A 14049-nucleotide genomic window follows, 5' to 3' on the forward strand; every position below is an offset into this window, starting at 1 on the left:
TGTGAGAGCCTTCTCTGTCAGCTACCCCACGGCTGCCTTGTCATCGACTGCGAAGGATATGAAACGATCTTCGGAAGATCTGAACTAAATGAATTTATTTATTTATTAACACAGCAATACAGCATACTGGCCTATGCAGGACAGACTTTGCGATGCAATACAAAAGTAAAATCAAAGGAGCAAAGCAAAACACAGAAGAATAAGGAAGACAGCGACAGCCATCAGTGCTCCTGGTAGTATAAAAAGCATAAAAAATGGTAGCATCACCAGGCAAGATGTTGGAAGTTGGGAAGGCAAGAGCCCTGTAAGAATAAGAACAATGCAACGAACAGCTCAGTATTCCTACTGCGATCGTCAAAATTCAGGTTTTGGTGCAGGACTACGACCCTCCATTCGCTAACAATAAAACAGAGTGTCTCCCGCCGAAATTGCCTGTATGCAGATATTGCATAGCTATTGCCACCATCTATCTTCTCTATCGGACAACAAGACGCCGCTCGTTTTTGCACTGCCCTGTTTTCCCGGTTACGCGCACGTTCAGTTTTTCTACTTTCACTGTTTGAATAGTAATGGCCATAATATCGAGCCATTCAATTGTGATGGGTGATCCACCCTCATTTTCGCTAGACTCAGGTTGCTGAGTTTTCGGAATTTTTTTTTTCTCTACGTCTGTCAGCCTGGCTCGTACGTGATAGCACGTAGTACAAGCGAGATTATGAGCTGCTGTATGTATTCTTTTCACTTGAATCCATAGAGCTTCATATTAGAATATCTTTCAAGAAAATGAAGCCATAAATTAATACATTGCATGAAGGTAGAGCACTAAGTCACCTTCCGATTTCCACTCAGGTGCTATAGTGGGAATGGGTGTGTCGAGGCCAGACTACAACATGATCATCAAAGCTCCAAGATGCTGACGCCTGTAGCCTGGAATAGGCTACAGGAGTGATCCCGTGTATGTATTTATTCAATATTGACTTTTTCTTCTCATTCGTTATAGTTTGCTCTATATTGTTTCCCATACGATGAGTCAAATATTTAATCCTAGTGTTTTAATATATTTCTATGCTGCTCCGCATATTCCTCCTGCACTGACATTGCTTTTTTCCTCTGGCAGTGAAAGTTCTCTTTAACCCTTCAAGAAATAATTGTTGCTTGAGTTAATCTTGGGAACAGGGCTCCAGAGTGTACCTACCCCCTGTTAAGCACTAAAGCACCCTAATATTTAGTACTTCTACTTTAAGGCAGCAGTGACTCTCAATCTAGCGTAAACTATCCCTGCAGTGAGCATGCACATTGAAATACGTACTGGATGCAATATAACCATCCTCCAGGGAGGCCTCGATGCTAGGTCACTTTTTGGCTGTGTTTGAAGGATGCTCCGGATGAGGGCATGTGCTTTGGATCTCATCCTCGGGGGGTGCGCTGTATCTGTTTCCCTTGATGGGGGAATACGTTTCCTCCACAGTGGAACCCGCGAAAAGAGGGTGTCCCACAAGCAATGTGTACCTGCAGAGGACAGTGCTGCAGTGACCAATGATGGCCCTCCCGTTCATTTGGAATGCCTACGTACACTGCACGTCATTCTTTGGGGGCAAGCACATCTGTGATAGCCAGGAAAACAAGTAAATATAAACTCTCAACGCAAGCATTATACATGTAAAATGCAGTGTATAAAAAAACAGCTTATGACGTTAGAAATATGAAGATTGTGTCTCGCGAGCGACCCTAGGCACGTGGCCATTGTTGTTTTTTTTACTGCGCAAACACACCCAGTAGAATATCTGTTAGCAGAATGAGGCAGTTGCTCTGCTCGTCCCCTGCGAAGTAAATCTCTTTGGAGACCGCTTTCAATCACCCTACCGTCCGGTCTTCCCGTTCCGGCTTTGCATCTCCGTTACACCACTCCTAGTGAGATACTTCGGCACGAGGCCGCTAGCAAAAAATAATGCCTAAGACTGCCACTCATCCGAGAGCGAATTGAATGTTTTCTCCAGTCGCAGCCTGAACGGAGCTCTGTCACTCGCCTGCGCAAGGAGCTGACACTTTGGAGTTGGAAGGGCCTGACATTGTTAGTTCTGTTCTCGTCGGCAATTGCCCGGAAAACGGGCGAAGAGCTGTCAGAATGCAGTCTGAGTCGTCCATATCTGCTCCACGCCATCCTCATCTTCCTTGGGGCTGTGCCACGTGACTCAAAGCTTAGGCTGGCCGGGCGGCCCGCGAGAGGCCATAGTTGTCTTAGCTCCGCTGCGAACACATACAGTCGTTATTTGGCCGCTAGGCTCCGCTGGTCTACTTTCACGTTGAGTTGCAGAGGTATATCTTGTACTGAGATGTGGAGATTAGTGCAGTGTTTCTAATGCAGGTTTCCGTTTAATTAAGACATTTGGCTTGGTTTATTGGGGTTTAACGTCCCAAAGCAACTCAGGCTATGAGGGACGCCGTAGTGAAGGCTCTGGAAATTTCGACCACCTGGGGGTTCTTTAACATGCACTGACATTGCACAGTACACAGTCCTCTAGAATTTCAGCTCCATCGAAATTCAGCCGCTGCGGCTGGGATTGAACTCGCCTCTTTCGGGCTAGCGGCCGAGCGCTGTAACCACTAAGCCACCGCGACAAGCGTAATTAACACATTTGCACTCATTAACTTCACCTTCCCTTAACTGGTGTGAGTGCGCAAGTACACAACAAACTAGCTTTGCATTCAGCTTGCTTTGGCTTTAAAATCCGAGCTATGTGAGCAACGCATTCTATCACCGTTCATTATCCTACGAAGTCCTTACTAAATTTTTTTCATTTCTTAGTCGCTACAGTTTACCTATCTGCGAGATGTTTACATTCTTCGCAAGATATCCAGTTTAGTAAAGCTCCTTGTTTCAGGATCACATGTAAGCTTTAATAGAGCCTTGTGTACTCATTAGCATTTCTTCGGCTAAAGTAGCGCTGTTTCTTTTGTGAACGTGCTCAATATGTGAAAGAATATTGTGAGAAACTTTTGTCGAATGGTTAAGTATGCTCCCGAAATTTCGTGTGATAGTGCCTTTGACAACCCAGAAGAACTGTTCAAAAATATCTAATAATAATACTCCAACTCTCTCCATGCCCGACGCAGTGTGAAAGTACGTCAGACACACACTGAGGCTTCTACAATGTAATCAAACTTGCGCAAATGGTCAATTAAATATTATCTACAGAAATGAATCTAGTTCGAAAATTTTCTCTGAAAATTTTAGTCTGCCTTTCACCAGTACTGCACAGTATTACGTAGTAGTGGGGAGGCCTGGTTATGCAGAAAGCTTACAGGATGCATCCGACTGACCAGACGTCAACCTCGAAGCAGTGCCCCTTTATCAACAGGACCTCCGGGGCGATGCAGTTTGGCCTTCCGCAGAGGGTCTTCTTGCGCTCGCCCTCAAAGTTGATGCGGACGTCAAGAAGGTTCCGAACTTGAGGTCTCTGTGGATGATGCGCTGTCCCAGGTATCGGCAGGCGAGCAGAAGCTGGCGGAGGAAGTATCTCGCCTCAACCTCTGTTGCCTTGTTCCAGCGCCTATGCATTTCCAAAAGCGACTGAAAAAAGAATATCGCAAAACAGTCTAACCAGCCCAGCGAAGCCCTGCAGTTTAGACATTTGGCTCTGAATGACTGCTCACTGCAACACCCGAGCTAACGAGTTAGTCCATAGTAGTGAAATAAACAGCCGAATTTTTTCGCTGCACTGCACTGCAGCGACAACACACAAGTGCATGTGGTCTTTTCAACGCAACAGCGTTAAAGGGTAAGTCTACTGAATTTTATCGGCCATATTTTCCTTGCGGCAACCGATAGCTCTTTACTCAAATTACCGTTTAGTCAGGTGTGGTGCCAAGAAGTGCGGTAGAACATTTTAAAATAGAATTTACTGATGTGGGAACACATCTGTATGAGATGGTAGTCTCATTTGGCAACAATAAAAATACAAATGTCATAGCAATTTATAAAGTGCAATTTTCAAGTGCTGAGGTGATTAAAAGAAGTTGGCACTGAAAGGATATTGGATACATAGGTCGCAATTATGAGAAGCTGTATTTTGTCATTAATAAAATACAGGAACGTGAGCACCATGACCATGAGAGGGTGCGGCAATTAATGCAATCCAAGAGGAAGCGGCGTTGTAATGCATGGTATTTAACAGGCAGTATGTCAAGCTTGCAGAATATGAGCGAAGTTGAAAAGAGAATATTTTCAAGGATGAATAAACAAAACTTGGACCCGTATGAATCATCTCTACGGTGGAAGATATTCTTCCACCATGGTCAACTCCGAATAAACGCGGTCGCGACAGCTGAAGTGATTACGAGAGTAGCAACGATGCCGACTCCGCCGCGCGGCGACAAACATGGCAGCGCCCTTCGAAGCCGGACCTCTTGCTTCGGACTGAATTCTTGTTGTTTCTGTCTTTTTCAGTGTGTTCACTGGCCATAAATGGGGCACCGGTCTTTCCCTTCATCTCACCTCACCTATAAGAAAATGTATAAGTGATAAATTTGCTTTATTTTTTAAATTAGAGTGACGATTCAACCACTTCTAGGCTTAAGAGGAGAGTCTGCTTGTTTACAGTAATGGTTCCCGTCCTGACAACCAGATGGCGCCACTATAGGCTGCATTTATTTTCGTCTCTGCTACCATACGCTGAATTAAAAGTGGAAATGTGCCTGCATTTATAGCATACGTATAACTGTAAATATTCATGTGATTTATAGAAAAAGCGAGCGGTACGTCTTCTGCAGTTTACTAGAACAAAACGTACATTTCTGTGACAATAGGGCATACTAACGATACGTAGAATATTCACTTATGCTTCTACAAAAAACGAATACCACCTGCAGCAAGAAAATGAACGTTTGGAGTCGCCACCATGCATTTTTACGCAACATTTAATGCCAAAATAAATTATAAAATCCTGCCTAAACCGGGAGCAGTTCCCTCGTTATTGACGTTATAGGGTGCCAACTACCAGAACATGCCATTATTTATATACTCATCTCGGCGAGTAGACTGATCCTTCAAGGCCCCTGTTCTGCAATCTGGCGTCGTCCCTGTCGGCATTGTGAGCGGAAATCTCCGGAGATGCAGCCTAGGCAGTTGATTGTGTTGGTTTAATGGCTCATAGGAAACTCAGGCCATTGTGCACCAAACTCAAGGTATAGGAAAAGTTTTTTGCAGCTTTTAAGAAAAACTTTGAAAGTGATCAGTGGTGTAGAGGGCTTGAAAAGTTTAAACTACCTAGTAATAATACAGGAAAAGAAATTTAGGAACGACTAAAGGTAAAAGCTTTAAAGAAGGTTGGGTAACCTCAACAGTGATCCTTGGCTGAGCAAAGATGTTGAGCTTCATGACCAGTAAAACAAAATCTCAGCCTCTTCCCCAGGAATGAGAAGGTGCTTTATGAGGTTTTAACGTCCCAAAGCGACTAAGGCTATGAGAGACGCCGTAGTGGAGGGAGTAGTGGAGGAAAGTACGCTGAGGTTTAGCCTATCTCTTCAAATTGCAAAAGCAGTGGCCGGCGAGCTTGCGGTTTGTTGTTTGGTTTGGTTTATGGGGTTTAACGTCCCAAAGCGACTAAGGCTATCAGAGATGCCGTAGTGGAGGGCTCCGGAAATTTCGACCACCTGGGGTTCTTTAACGTGCACTGACATCGCACAGTACACGGGCCTCTAGAATTTCTCCTCCAAAGAAATTCAACCGCCGCGGCCGGGATCGAACCCGCGTCTTTCGGGTCAGCAGCCGAGCACCATAACCACTGAGCCACCGCGGCAGCTAGGTTTGTTGTTAAAGAGCGTTCTAGATGGGCACTTTGTAGTGATGGGGTAACAAATATGCTTCTGTAGCGAATGGATTTTTAGAATATAGGAACATGTGAGCACAGCTCTCCTGTCTGCAAGTGATTGTTCGTTAGTTTTTACATAAAGACTGTGTAAGGGTGATGTTCTGTATGCACCAGTGGAAAGACGCAACCCTAAGTTATGTATTGGATCCAGTCGGTTAAGGTACGATGGTAAAAGGTACGATGGTGCGATACATGGGAACAGTACACCACTGTTGCTAAACCAATGAATAGGCGTATGGACGGTGACAAGTTGGGTTGAAAAGGTGAACTTGAACCCACAGCCACGACTTGCACATTGTGAGTTACCCAGGAGCTTCAAAAGACGCTGTGCTTTCCATGCTCACAAAGCCTCTGCGTCTGGCAACTGTGCGCAGTCCCATCTTCTACCTGTGCCCCTGTCACTCTTAAGTTTGTTCAATTTGGGCGCAAGCCCCTTGGACACTTTGATGCATTGGGAGCACTAACACTACATGTAGCGTCATCCGTCGCGATGAAGGCCGGTTGCCTCAGGCTTCAGCAGGTGGGCAAATGGCGGCGGCGACGCTATTGAGAATAGCCGAGAAATGGACCAGGGCCGTCCTGAACTAGCACTAACATTCAGCCGCTCGGAAATCACAGCTTCCAAAATATTACAAGAAACGGCAAAAAAGTTACAAGAATACGAGTAGGCAGAACCAGTTTATTTAACAGTGAGCTATAAAGTTAAAGTAATCCAGGTAAGTATTTGGAAATGACTCCAAAGTGACTGCCAAAAGCCAACCTAAAAGCATTTCACAGAAGGAATAGTGGAATAGAAGGAACATCTAGAATAGTGCCTCTTTTCATTAATTTTTTTTCTTATTGGCCAAACAAAAACAGCTCAGAGTGCAAAAGGAAAGATTGCGTTGCCTGACTCTTCTGCAGAGTCCTCCTTTACCAACCTTAGGGGTATGCATAAGAAATGGCCAAAGGTCATTCAGGCTAGCAGGGTTCACTGCAATGAAAGAAAACAGGCGTGGCAGGGTAAGGCATCCTAGTGCCCAGCGATAGTGGGATCAGGCAATTTACATGGAGAGGGTGGCTGTAGCTGGCCCTGAGTGCAGCTAATTAGAGATTGATAAGGAAAATTTGTCTGTCAATGACGATTATCATCATCATGTGTATCTACATCTCTCCAGACCGCATCCGAGCAATGTTGTCTACAAAAACCAAGGCTCAGCTTGCACCTCAACTGGTTGTTTCCTAGAGGGGACCCATCACTGCGCATGCATGTCATCACTCACGCTTTGTCTGCACGGCCAGCAACAAGACTGCACTGACTGAGGTGACGCGCAGTACCCTGTCTAGGCTACATGTGTATGCAGAATGCAAGCACCTTGATCAGTGCACTAATGAAAAGGTCTGCCTCCCCACCCTTCCTTCGAAACTAATGAAACGATTCTGCTTTTCCAAATACGGTTCCACAAGTGGAAAGGAAAAATTCTTGCGATGGAAGGGAGGAGATTGGAAGCTGGGTGGATGAAAGTGGCAGAGATGAGGAGAATATGAATCAGAATTTGAGCTCCTACAGTAACTGACTTACACCGAACGAGCAGACATGAGAGAGAAAACAGTTTGACTCCCATTGTAACTCAGCTATTTGCAACAAACAACGAGGCCGCGATTATTTAACTAAGCGAGGCTAAATTTTTAGCTCTTGGTTTTCAGTTCGGCAGCTCAAAGACGGATGCATGAGAGTGTTAATGGATCTCGCCCATGTTTCTTCTGCAGCACCTGATGCTTTTGTGTTCCCGTTTTAGTTAATCAGTTCACGTTTCATTCCATATCGATGACACAGGTTTCAACTGCACAAGTGGCACACAAGTCCCAAGGAGCATGCAAAGCATGCATGGCAAGCCTCCACTTCGATGCGTCCTACTACATGGAGGATTGCAAATGTACCCGACACAGGCTGTCCCAGATATAAAAACCCTGCTACCGGTCCCCCTGGGAATGCCAGGCGGATGCTGAGGTTGCACTGGACATTTAGGTGTAATGGGCACCTTAGGAAAGGCATGGCCACAGTAAACATGGCCGGCTGGAAAAAGAAGAAACCCTACTTAATTGGAGAGACACGGGAGAGGCCTTTGCCCTGTAGTGGGCGTAGTCAGGATGATGCAGATGCTAAACTCAATTTGTTTTTGTTGTCTGCCATGCATCAAAATTAAGAAAAAATGCCTTACTAAATCCTCCTGCTCTCTCCAAGGGCACAGTGCCGGTTGTCAATCTCGCCATGGTAGGAGCACATAAACGTGTGAACAAGTTGGGAGAAGGCCGAGGCAGTGAGCACAGCATGAAATAAATATAGTCTGCTACATTTCAGTCATGTCAGGACAGAACTAAAGCTCTTCTGTGAACACCCTTATTGCAAATCCATGCCAAGACACACTACTCAGCTGAGCACATCGCACACGTGGTGTTGGAGCCCAACATGAGCAAATGAGACAAGCTCCCAACTCTAGCAAAGTGCAGGAGAGATGCGAGAAAGGGCAAAAGCTAGTGCTGGTTTTGAATAAAAAAGAATCAGATATCTCACTTCAGCAGAAACGTAGAGTCAACAGAAATATGGTACCAAAATGAGGTCCTAAAAAGTGGTGCCATTAAAAAACTCGTGATTTGTCAAAGGTGGGAAAATATGAAATGTTAAACAGTAAGAGTTTGTACAAGTACTTACAATGGACAACTACAAATGAATATGAAATAATATCAATGGAAGTGGAACATAATTACAATGGAACTGCAATGCCTTTGCATTACTTGCAGGCTCCTTAAGTGCCTCCGGTTATTTTTTTTCCTTTTTACCATGTCAACACGAGGAACATGCAGAATGGTTTAGGTTTGGTTTGGTTTGTGGGGTTTAACGTCCCGAAGCAACTCAGGGTATAGGGACGCCATAGTGAAGGGCTCCGGAAATTTCGACCACCAGGGGTTCTTTAACGTGCACTGACATACTTTTGAATATAGAAGGCATGAACTAAAAGGAACATAAAATATGCCAGGCGTTTCAGGAAAGATTTTAAGTAATTCTTGAAGATAGGCTCCTTGAGGTAAAAATATTGCTTTTTCAGCATATTGCAGTATTATCAACGTTGGCGAACACCAGAAAACCAGTGAACTGTTTCAAGTATAGTAACCTAGTTAACTAACTTTTAACAATCGGCTGTTTAACTGTTAGAGTTAGGTGCCTAGTTGCGGCTCCCAGGGAGTGAGGGCGACAGCTAGGACATTCGTTAGCACCTCCACCAGATGTCAAGTAGTGGTGACTGCAGTCCGGCGAACAGGACGACGGCGAAAATGGCTTCTAAACAAAACTCTTTGTTTAGGCTCACTTGCACCCACAAAGGACTAAATGAGACTGCGGCGGCATAGCAACAGGCGTGCTCCGCGGTCGTCGAACAGAATGCCCGCCGCTCTCGGCCGCGCTCATTTTAAAGCTGATAGCCAACTTTCGGAATAAAACGTGCAAAGTTACTAGAACGTTCTAGAACAACGTACAATCGGCTCCGCATGGATGCGATCAATCGTGATAAATCAGGTCGCGTCTTGCGTCGCAAATAAAGGGATAAATCGACGTTCCGGCAGCTTTGAAGAATGAACAAACAAACACTACAAAGACTCGCGGCCATATCCTTACAAAAAAGTTTTAGAGTCTATTGAGTGTCTATAGACTTCTCTCCTTAAAGTAGAAATGCCATAGACAGTCTATAGATTTATGGCCATACACTTTTAGTAGATTCGAGTCTATAGACTATGAATAGACAAAAAGCAGTATCTCTAGGAAGTCAATAGCGTCAATAAGAAGTCTATAGACTGTCTGTAGACCATATTTATAAGGGTATTGCACCCTCCCTTGGTGCGAAGCGGCCACCATGTGTGGTTGACTGACCGTGTGGTTGAGGAGTGTGTAGAGCAGCCTTCCCTTGAGCAAGTCCAAGACCCGTGTGACGCCGTCGTCGGCTCCAGTCACCAGGCACTCGCCCGACGGGTGGCACAGCGTTCATGGCACCCTGTTGCGCGATGTAGTCCTGCAGAATGAAGAGAACAGAAATACCATAGAAATGAATAGTATGGCAAACGATTTATTAGTGCAACAATTTTGTTTGCAGGCACAAGACATGGCAGGATGTGACTGATCTAGTGGGGGAATACATTGTGGGTAGAACACAGAGAAGGCAGAGCCTGCACAGCATAATAATCCATGGAGCAAAGTGGTCGTGCACTGCAATGATGGACTGGATGGTGCAGTAACGGCTAGCAGGCATCATTTAGAGCCAAAGGTGCCAAAACCAGTAAAACAGCATGCACTACTATACTTGGGGACAACTTTTTGGCAGCGCAGCAGAAACTAGACAGGAAAGGGAAGGGCCTTTGTTCCCGCGCTGTGGGGAGTGGGCTCCTGAGCCGTAGTGACCCTGCACAGTCTCTCCAGCTCCCCCTTTTCACCCCTCCGAACCTCTCTCCCAACACACAAATACCCACCCTCCACAGCACATGGACAGAGGCCCGCCTCTACCTCTTTCCTACCTAGCCTCTGCTGTTTTGCCTCTCCAGTGAATAACTGAGCAGTGAGACGTGAAGTGATTTTCCTTTCTGCTCCTCCAGCAAGCTCCAGCCGCTCACCTAACGCCCAAACATCTCACCACTCACAGCTCGATGCCCACCGAACACATTAAGAACAAAATAATGATACATAATCTTATGTAAAATCTTCAACGATTCAACTGCAGAACGAAGCAGCAAACGGCCCTCTGTGGAAGCCCCTTCCAACAAATGGCATTGACCTACTGTCATGACATCATGGTCAACTACCCAGCACATGCTAGCATAGCACTGCAGGTGGGTAGCAGGCACAAAGTATTGGACGACAGTGTCAAAACAATAAGCTAACATCTCTGGTTGGAGAGCCTCCGCTGAGGGCCAATTGCTACTTCGTTCTCGAGATGCAGCCTACTATACATGGTCTGTTCTGAAAGTAGTAGGACTGGTTTTTTCCTGGGTGAACGGGTGGACGAGAGGTGGTCTGCTCATGCAGGATCGTTGAAGGGGGATATTGGGAATGCAGGGGAAAATCGGCAGTCGGCTCTCGGCCGTTGAAGAGAGGAGGTCGCTTGTACTGTGAACCCCAGTCGAAACGTCTCGTCACGCAGAATCGTCGAGCGTTTACTGCATCAGCGTTACGCGATCAAATTTTGAGCAAATCTTGGTAAAACGGGCAAAAAGACTCACAACATGATTAAGGAGGCCTACGGTGACGCTTCCATGGGTAGATCAGGTGTTTTTGAGTGGCACAAGCTTTTCCGAGAAGGTAAGGAAAGAGTGGAGGAAGACGACCGTTTCAGACGCCCTTCGACCAGCAAGACCAATGAAAATGTGTAGCGAGGGAAACATTTACTAAACAGTGATCGTAGAATGATATCAGAATGATTGCTGATGACTTCAGCATTCCTCAAACCCAAGTTTTTGGGATCGTGACAGAAAACTTATCCATGAGGAAAGCGTGCGCGAAGTTGGTGCCAGGAGTGTTGTCAGAGGAGGAAAAGGCCAACCGGTAAGATCTTCATCATCTGAATGAGGACCCCAATTTTTTGTCCAGCACAAGGCGGCAACGCTGCCTCAGCCCCCCTACAGCCTCGACTTGGCCCTGCAAGACTTTTTTCTATTCCCGAGAATAAAATCGACGCTGGAGGGGAAGCATCACGGATCATTAGAGGTGGTTCGACAAGCCGTGACGAGGGAGCTAAAAAGCATTCCGGTCCAGGCGTTCCTGGAGGCGTACGAAAACTGTAAAACTCATTGGCAGCAGCGTGTAGGTGCGGAAGGGTGCTACCTTGAAAAATTGTAATCGTTTGTACTATTCTCTCGAATAGATTTTGTTTAAAAAAATCAGTCCTACTACTTTCAGAACAGACCATGTGTTCCGAGTGCAGATTGCAAGTTAAGCTCGAGAGGAGTAGATGATTATTACAGATCAGATATTTTACAAGCTTGCACACCTGTTGTCCTCTGGCAACATCGCTGATCAGTAGTTAGTACAATCACCACAGCTTGCACTGAGGCAGGTTTCGAGTTTGGTGCAGAAAAATAGTGACTAAATATTGTATGTTTCAATGCGTCAAAAAGCCTGGTAAAGAACACACAGACACTGCACCCTTTGGCTGAACAGAGGGGGCCAATAAATTTCTTTAAGTATGGTCAACAAACATGGCAAGTTGCAGTGGAATCTTGTGAATAATCAGCAGTTGCTCAGCCCTGTACCTTTCTACTGTCACTAAGAAGTTTCAGAATTTGCAGAGACCGAAAGGACCACTTTATGCTGCAAACTAATTACTAATTCCACCTTAGAAACAGCTCCTTTAGGTGACACTACCACAAGCATTTTATTTCAGTCTCCGAGATCTTGAAGTTTAAATTTCTTCGCGTTACACTAGACAGCAGTTTTGACTCCAAGCCACACGCTGATAACTTAAGCCCCTCAATTGGCACTAGCAGGCTATGGTCTCAAAGTCCTTCATTAAAAATGATTTGCTTCTCTCTCATTCATTCTCATATCGCATACCATTGCAAACCATGGCTTTGCACATTTAAAACCTATTTGGACCCAACTGTTCTACTGTAAAAATTAGCGGTGTGAATAATGCCCTCACCAGGTTTACTGCTTTCGAGCAGTGATTTATTTTTCAGATTGAAAATACTGCTCTTCACGTAATCCTCTAATCTGATTGTCTCCATTTCAAACGGTAAGGCAACAATATGTAATAATCACTCATTATAGTTAGGCATCCTTGTGATTCCTATCCATAACATTAAAAATGAAAAAAAGGTTAATTTACCAGTTAATGGAAACACGTATGGCCAATCACTGTTTCAGTATCAATGTTGAAATAAGGAAAACCTTGCCGATAGAAGTCTGCTTTCAACATGGTGTTCTCCATAGAAAGGTTCCATCTTTCAAAGGTCAGTTAATATGTTGAGGTGCCTACATGGAGCCAATGCTTTCTCATCAAATTATATGATTCCTGCATTTATGTACATTTTCTATCATTCCAACTGATTACACCATAGTTCAATCCTGTTTTGGAAGCTGCTGCACTTATGCATGCATACCTTATGTGCCAATGCATGCTTTCGCTATTGACCCAAAAGTTGTGTGCTGGTGTTTCCTGTGCAGTATCATGATGAAATAAATTGAATGAGCATTTCTGCTGCTTCTCTGGAAATGAGCTTGCAACCTCACCTTGGGAACTTCCTGTGTCCTCCACAGGAAGGCCACCAGGCACCCACGTGACGAATGCATTCCAGACGGAACTATGGAGATGGAAATATGAATATGGAAAGATGGAAGTTCTCAAATATAGATTCAAATAATTTTCAACCATGCAACACACTTACTGCATACGCACTTGAAATTACAAATATTGCTTCACCTCACACCAAAGTTCTGTCATTAAAAAATGTAGTGAAAATGGAGGCCACATCCAGCCGATATCCATTACGATATCTGTCAAAAGATTATCATATTATGCACACAAGTGGTGCTTAGTTTGAAAAATAATTAAAGGATGCTGTATCAGGGCATTTATGCAGCCCAAAAAAAAACTGACTCACATATTTTGAAATCCGAACACACCTACCCAAAATTAAGTACACAATTAAATGTTTTTGCATTACACTAGACAGCAATTCTGACTCCAAGCCACAGGCTGATAACTTAAGCCCCTAAGCTGGCACTAGCAGGCTATGGTCACAAAGCTGAAGGCGTTTTCATCTTCCTGTATTAAAAATCATTTGCTTCTCTCTCTTTCATTCTCATATCGCATACCATTGCCAACCATGGCATTGCACATTTAAAACCTATTTGGACCCAACTGTCCGACTGTAAAAATCAGCAGTGTGAATAATGCACTTTTCAGGTCTATTGCACTCGAGCAGCGATTTATTTTTCGGGGAGAAAATACTTATCTTCATGTAATGCTCTTAATTGATTGTCTCCATTTCAAATGATAAGGCAATATGTAATAATGATTCGTTATGGTTAGGCATGCTCGTGATTCCTACCCATAACAATAAAAATGACACTAAAAAAAATGTTAATTTACCAGTTAACGCAAACACGCATGGCCAATCACTGCTTCAGTATCACGGTTCAAAATAAGGAAAACCT

At 44.6% G+C, this 14049-nt stretch overlaps 1 long non-coding RNA gene across 1 annotated transcript; it reads right to left on the minus strand.

Annotated features, from left to right (window-relative positions):
* Nucleotides 1–117: 117 nt before the first annotated feature.
* Nucleotides 118–13193, minus strand: LOC149355410 (uncharacterized). Its single transcript, XR_016289718.1, has 5 exons — nt 13123–13193; nt 9775–9913; nt 3304–3571; nt 1310–1509; nt 118–302 (listed from the first exon to the last, which is right to left on the minus strand). It is a non-coding gene; the product is annotated as an uncharacterized LOC149355410 (long non-coding RNA).
* Between the last annotated feature and the right edge of the window lie 856 nt (nt 13194–14049).

Source organism: Amblyomma mixtum, chromosome 3 (genome assembly GCF_055824585.1).
Source record: "Amblyomma mixtum isolate Tamu chromosome 3, ASM5582458v1, whole genome shotgun sequence".
In the NCBI taxonomy this organism is placed as follows: domain Eukaryota; kingdom Metazoa; phylum Arthropoda; class Arachnida; order Ixodida; family Ixodidae; genus Amblyomma; species Amblyomma mixtum.